The following is a 7,894-nucleotide window of genomic DNA, read 5'->3' as shown; positions in this document are numbered from 1 at the left end:
TTGTTACACCAAGCTAGCTTTAGGTAACTAATCTTAAGGTTGGACTAGGTTGAGAGAAGAGAGAGAAAGGGGAGTAAGTATTGGGCAACACATGCCCAATTATAGCTGAAGTAATACCTATGTACATGTTATACTCTTATATGTAATAGACACAATTTGTAGTACTTAGCCACTATTTTACACTTACTTTATAGCCATTTTCATTTGTATATAAACAAATAGATGGTTTTGGAATAAAGTGACAAAATATTTCATTTCTACAGATCAAATATTTTTCTCTCTCTTCGTCTCTCATTTCTCTTTCCTTGTTCATAGAGTTTGTACAATAATCGAGCTCCTTCTCACTTAATATGGTATCGGAGTTAAAAATCGATATTAGCTTGTTCGTCCGAGTCGAGCGATGTTTCCCTCGACCTTAGATTTTACAAGTTTCATTTTCAAGTACAAACCCTAATATTCCAAAATTTGGGGTTTTACATCTCATTGTGAATGTTGTGCTTTATCACTTCAAAGATGAAGTTTTTTTGGTGTTGTCGATGGAGTTTTGACTGAATTTGAAGTTCCGACATATTTCAACCATTTTAGAGGAAGAGCGGTATCATCTACTCTCACTCACTTTACTGTCTGTATGTGATTTTCCTTTGAAGCTTTTTCAGAAATACTAGTTGATTTTAGAAATACTAGTTGTTATCATGATTATTGATGCTGAAACTACGTCTTCGTCCATTTTCTCTGAGTGTTTTTCTACTTTTAGCCTAGATCCTTCTTATCCTTTCTACATTCATCCGCCAAATAGTCATGGTACTCATTTAGTTATGCTCCCTTTTGATGGTACTAGTTTTGTCGCACGGAGGAAAAGCATGCTTGTTTCTATGTCTGCCAAAAATAAATTGGGATTGATTAATGGTAAACATGATAAGCCTTAAATAGATTTCTTTATTATTCCTTTGGGAAAGGTGCAATAGAATGGTGATCGTTTGGATCACCAATTATATCTCTAGGGACATTTGCCACCAGTGTCTTGGGGTATGACACTGCTAGGGAAATCTGGTTAGATATAATGAAAGATTTGGACAATCTAATGGGTTCAAATTCATTCAGATTCATAGGGAAATTAGAACTATCTCTCAAGGGACTTAAGATATGATAGGATGCATCCGACTGGCACATGTTAGGATGCATCTGATTGTTACCCTGAATTGTTTGCAGGTAATATGATCCGAAAAAGGCGAAAGAGCTCGGCAAGCACTTCCCAAATGCCAATATATGATGCCACTAGGTTCCAGTCACAGGAGGCAAAGGCCGCGTTTCATGCTAAAGCCACCAAAAGCTTTGTCCCTGAGATTCCTGTTGACAGGGCTGCCCTCCGTATGGAAAAAGCAGACATGTATGAGGAAATCAGACAGAGGGAGATGAAGTTCTTGTTTGATGAACCTGAGACGGCAAACCCAATAATAGTTCGGGAGTTCTACGCGAACTGCCCGGAAAATTTGTGCCGGTCTGTGATTGTGCGGGGCAGGGTGGTAGATGCCTCAATTCTGAAGATTCGCCAGACTTGGTTTGGTATTGAGTAAAAAAATCCGAACCAAACCGATATATAAATATATAAATTTTATTTATATTTTTAAGACTTTATAGTGAATTTTCTTTAGAAAATGTAAAAATATTTGGGATTCTCTCATGTATTAACCTTGAAAGCGTAAATTAACGAAAAATTATTGTTAGACGACTAAGAAAATAACTATCACGTGTTACTAAAAAATTCTCCCATTAGAATATTTTAATAGATCATATGTTTGTCAATTTTTTTCCATATTTACTAAACATATATTTACTTATCAAAGTTTTATCTATAATTTTAACAAAGTAAGATTGAAATAATATTCATGTAACAAAAAAATTCAAAAAATCCGACAAAACCGAATCAATCCAAACCGACATAATTGGTTTGATTTGATTTTGATAAAAACCAAACAACCCGGTCCATGTACACCCCTAGCTATTCATATGTAAACTTGCAACGAACATTAAAGCTCACAAAAAGAGCAATAGTACCTTTTTAGCTAAATCCATGCTTCTTTTATTTATAAACTTAGCTTCTTTAAATTTTTATAGGCAAAAGAATACTTGTTCCTTTCGTACCCACACTACCCAAAAAAGAAAAAAAATTAGCTACGAACTTCGTCTCTAATGATCTGTCACTATATCGCTCGTAGCTAATAGAATTTTTTGACAATTTGTTGCTAATTCATCGTTAAATAGAATTACTAACAAATTTTTTGTTTAACTACAGAATTTATCTGTTGCTAATTTTTTTTTTGTATAATATCGAGGTTACCACTAAGAATTACATCCACATCTCATGAGTAACACTTTTAAGATATACATCTTATCGTACTTTCTATCACATTTACATGTCATGAGCAAAAATCTTGTAGATATTTTAGTATATGTGATATCTGATCTTTATGACTGCACTCAAGGATTATAACCAAACAAAAAAGTTGGGGTTCAAGTGATCTTAGATCAAAATATCAATGACAAAACCTTACAATACAAAATTATTATCACAAAGAATATGTACAAATAGTCGCTCATCCGACCGATTAAATAAAAAATAATCGGTAGATGTATAATATACATTATTCATATATAATTTTTATGTAACCGTGTATAATTAATATATAATCTATGTATACTAGCTAGGAAAAGTGAATCCTATCAGCTATATTTTCTTAAGAGTAATGACGCGAAGAACTGCTAGCAGGAATTTTCTTGCATAGTGAAAGAGAATAGATGTCAAAATCATATTGATAATCAAGTAAGCTATATCTCGATCCGTCTTTAGAGTCGATTTGTTCAAATAGGGGCGGAATTAGCTTGTGCCAAGGCGGTTTAATTGAATTTCCTTTATCGAAAAATCATATTGTGTAAATAAAAAATTGTATAATATTTTTGCTATATATAAACTGTTGAATCTTCTTGACACAAGAGAAAATTCTATTTTAGCGACAAAGGCGGTTCAAAAAACGCTTTAGGTCGTATATTTAAATTTTGGGTGTGAGTGTGTAATATTTTAGTATTTTCTTGCATCGCATTGTAGAAATTTTTAACTCTGTCACAAAATTCAGAAAAAGCTCCAGCAAGACCTAAAATCTCTTGTCGCCTTAAGATGTTTTCCCGACTTTCATACATCACCTATCCTTGCAAGAACTTTAGGATGACACATAAAAACACTCTATATATTTTTACTAGTTATTAAAATTATAATTTTTTGGTTTTATTCGATATTTGATATCCGCTTTAGGAACACTGATTACATTCGCGCGGAAAGTGTCACTTTGAGGAATTATATATTTTTTATTAAAGACGACTTTATATTCGAGACTTCTAATTAAGGATAAAAGAGTATTTATCACTCTACCACAATCTTTGACGAGAATTACTCGTTACTATTCCCTTGCCACAAGATGGGCAGAAAACACGTATCGATTCTCCTCACCTGCTAGTCCTTTTCTTGATACAAAAGTTTGTGGCAACCATATCATCATCTCAATTAGTAGTAGCCACAATCGACCAAACTCTATCTCTTGTCATCTCTTTGCCTCTCTTTTTAACCTTTTACAAACAAGTTGCTTTCCAATTATTTGCCATTTCTTGAATACATTCAAACAAAAAGTGAGCAAAGCAACATTTGGACTAACTTGACATGTGTCACTCTTTGAATTTCTTTCTTTCTTTCATTCAGTGAACACTCTTGAGTTCACCTATATATAATTGATTGATTGATTTTTTTTCCTTCACATGGTTGTCCTTCTCACTTGCTTTTATGGTGAAATATGTATTTTATTTTTTTTAAATTTCCATTTATTCTATCAAAAGAAAGCCACCAATAAAGTGATAGTTCCAAACAAGTTGTAGTCAATTATATATTAATATGAGCAGGCGGAATATTTCGATTTAAATACAGAGGAACACCTGTTAGAAGATAATTCTTATATCTCAAAAATAGAATATAACATATTCATTATCATTTACTACCCATGATTAATAGTCATTATTATAATATTATAATTAATTTTTTATTAGCCTTAATGACTTTAATTTGTAACAGTCATTTCAATAGTCTTTGAATGACATTTTATAATTTTAAAACGTTGCTTACAATCTGAAGTTAAATATATATATTCCTATGTGTTACTTTGTGTAGTAGAGTGAAAAAAGTTAAAACTTCTCTTCTCTTTTCTTTTGTGCTCGGTTTTCTTTTATTCAATCTTTGTTGTTTCTGCTCCTAGTTTATACTAGAAGATCTTGTTGAATCCAGGGGATACGCCTAATTTTATTTATTACGGTGTAGGCGAAATATCCTTAAGGACAATGTCTTTGACACGCCTCAAGCTAAACCTTCTATTCTCCATAATCAACCAATATTTTTCCAACAATATTAAGGATATTGCAATATTTGGCGGATGCTCATTATAATGGAGTACTGAAATACTCAAGTATTTCATACTGCTTACTACTTAATTATAGCAGCCACTAATTCCAAGTCCAAGCTCCATCCAGCAGAAGTGAAAGCAACGAAAGAGATAGCCAAAAAGCTTGGGAAAATAGATTGGGATTTTAACAAGGATCCTTGCGGTGGAGAAGGGAATTGGAGTGTTGTAGTTATTGTTAAAGGAATTGAGAGTTCTATTGCTTGTTATTGCTCTTTTAACAACAATTCTACCTGCCATATTACCTCCATGGTGTCAAACGGTTCGACTCTTTTTTACTTTATAAAAGAAGATGTCACAACTTGGCAAGAATCTCGAGATACGCCATTATTTGGAGACATTGGAATCATTTGTTGTTGATGTTCCTCATGAATATTATTCTGGTACGATCTCCAACATAATTACTGAGAACTTATATTTTAAAATAAATGAGAGCATGCTTTGCGAGGACACAAGAGAGTAAATTAAGATTTATTAAGATTATATCATTATATATTTTGAGTATTAAGATTGAGATATTATATATATTTACCACATAGAAGTGTTGCAACAAGCATTTGGTGTTATTATCTATTATTGATGTGGTTGAATTTATTGTGCCGTTGGATTTCAAATGTTTTATTTGGCTTCTTTTGAAGAAAATCAATCAAGAGCATTGACTTGCATTAGCTAGAATTAATGAATTTTCTTATGAGAAACAAGTATTAATCTTTATGAGTTGTGAAAATATTATCTCCTTAACTTGAAATTTTTTAAAATGTGGGGGATCAGATGTCTAGAGTGTTATAGCCTGATCATAAAAAGGGAAAAGTGAGAAAAAAAATTATTTATTAATGTTATAATAAAGCCTTACAAATTTGAGATTTTTTTGTGTGGCAAAAATTTGTATTGGAAGATCAAAATATATATTGTATTTATGGCTTTGAAAACTTATGCTGCTTCGGGTCTCTTAGTCATTTGGGTGAAGAAATCGTTGAATTATGACCCGTTTTCTACTAATTTGAGATATTTTGTAGAAGTTAAAACTGTTTCTATATTTAGAAAATTTTACTTTGGTACTTGACTATGAAGATTGAGAAAGAAAATAAATTCTTATGTGTTGAAAGATGTTTCAAAAGACACTTGTACATAAGTCAAGTTCCATTTCATGTGAGATGATTTTATGTCTTGAGAAATACTATGAGTTAGTATTCTATGTATAGATTTTTCACTGTATTAGAAAGATACAGTGATGATATTGAATCTCTGATTCAGATGTGAAAAACTCACTAGTGATTGTGTGATCACCTTTTGATGGGGTGTTATGATATTGGAATTATTTGGCGATTTAAACCGACATTAATTATGTCGATGAATTGTGATTGCCAAGGCGCAATAACTATTGTAAGAAAATAAATCTTTCAATGGGAAGAATAGACATATTTTTAAAGATCTAATGTCATAAAGCAATTGCTTAGAGATGAGAATTTTTTATGCATACTATGTGTAGTCAAAAGAGGATTTGGCCGATCCTTTGAATTATAAGTGAAACATCGAGGGGTTGAAACTTTTGCCAATTGAGATGTATCAACAATGATGGTAACCCAACCTATGTGATTGGAGATCCCATGAAGTATGTTCATATGAGTAATAACAAGTCACTAGCTGATCAAATATCACTATCAAATTATATCTCTTCCTATGGTGTGTGCGTGTATATAGTGCAAGACTGCAAGGAATGTGAGGCTGAGTTATTAAACTCTTAATCCAATAATACATAGCCTATTGTGGGTGGTATATTGTGCTGCAAAATATACTTGATGAATGGACCTATATGAGTGTGGAGTGGGGCCACTCCTATCAAATTTGTGGCGAAATTTCTTGAGCACTCATGAAAACCAGGCGCGCGCATGGCCTATTAGCGCAAAACCGCGATAAACTACAAAGTGTGCGCGTGTATAATGTGATAGATAAGATACTAAACTTACAAAAGAATTCTTGGTTCATAGAAGTTCTAAACTTCATCAATTGTTCTGTAAGTTTGATCTTATTTTATCTAGGTCTGGTTCATAGTCCAAGAGACACCAGATTCGATGCATTATGCTCATTTGTGAAAACCTAGCGAAACTTCTTATTTTGTTATTAGAATTATTTTTGAGATATGTGGGGGATTGTTAGAAGATAATTCTTATATCTCAAAAATAAAATATAACATATTCATTATCATTTACTACCCATGATTAATGGCCATTATTATAATATTATAACTAACTTTTTATTAGCCTTATGGCTTTAATTTGTAACAGCCATTTCAATATCCTTTGAATGACATGTAATAATTTTTAAAACGTAACGTTGCTTACAATCCAAAGTTAAAATTTTTGGATTATATATATATTAAAATCTTTGGATTATATATATATTTTCCTATGTGTTACTTTGTGTAGTAGAGTGAAAAAAGTTAAAACTTTTCTTCTCTTTTCTTTTGTACTGAGTTTTCTTTTATTCAATCTTTGTTATTTCTGCTCCTAGTTTATACTAGAAGAGCTTGTTGAATCCTGAGGGATACACCTAATTTTATTCATTACGGTGTAAACGAAATATCCTTAAGAACAGTATCTTTGATACGCCTCAAGTTAAACCTTCTATTCTCCATAATCATCCAATATTTTTCCCAACAACACCTAGTAGAAGGAGGGGGGGGGGGGAAGAAAAAGAGCAATATTGTTGTCGTTAGATATCAATCTTGGGTGAGCAGGCGAGAGAAAGACGTTGATGCTCCATGCTAAACCAGCGCAACCAACTAGCTTTCGTGTTAGACAATAAAAATATATAAGGGGTCCTTGATGCGCGCGTACATATATATATATATATATATATATATATATATACTAGTCTTATGGTACGTGTGTTGTGCGTGTAACCTATCTAAATGCGTATAAAATTTTTAAAAATTTATATAAATATTTTTTTTGAATTAAAATAAATGTGTAAATTTATTTTAACAAGAGATATTGATTTTGTATAGCTATTTCAATAAGGAATATCAATTTATATATTTCAATGTCTTTTTTTGACCAAAAAAAAAGATGTTTATGTTTTATTTTTTCTGTTTTAACTACTACCCTAAATCACTTATGACTAAATGTATCTAATTTATTTTCATTAATTTCAATATATAAATTTATCTTATCTATGTTTTACTTTTCGAGTATTGTAATTGGATTTGTAATTTAATATGTGTATAAATTTTCAATATGTATTCAACTTAGTCAAATAATAATTAACTCAAAGTACATTAAAGTACTTATTACTTTAAATTAAAATACTACTATTATTTTCAAAACGTAAGCATATCATATTAAACTTATTTATATATATTTTCATACTCGACCTAATATGTTGTAAGTTTGGTTTAC

General features: G+C 31.4%; 1 long non-coding RNA gene across 1 annotated transcript; it reads left to right on the top strand.

The window, feature by feature from the left end:
• Nucleotides 1–240: 240 nt before the first annotated feature.
• On the top strand, nucleotides 241–1,738 carry LOC104241417 (uncharacterized). The gene is made up of 2 exons (XR_011402687.1): nucleotides 241–595; nucleotides 1,210–1,738. It is a non-coding gene; the product is annotated as an uncharacterized lncRNA (long non-coding RNA).
• Nucleotides 1,739–7,894: the final 6,156 nt, after the last annotated feature.

Source organism: Nicotiana sylvestris, chromosome 1 (genome assembly GCF_000393655.2).
Source record: "Nicotiana sylvestris chromosome 1, ASM39365v2, whole genome shotgun sequence".
Lineage (NCBI taxonomy): Eukaryota > Viridiplantae > Streptophyta > Magnoliopsida > Solanales > Solanaceae > Nicotiana > Nicotiana sylvestris.
The sequence above is the reverse complement of the archived record's forward strand: the minus strand, read 5'-3'. Positions and strand labels throughout refer to the sequence as shown.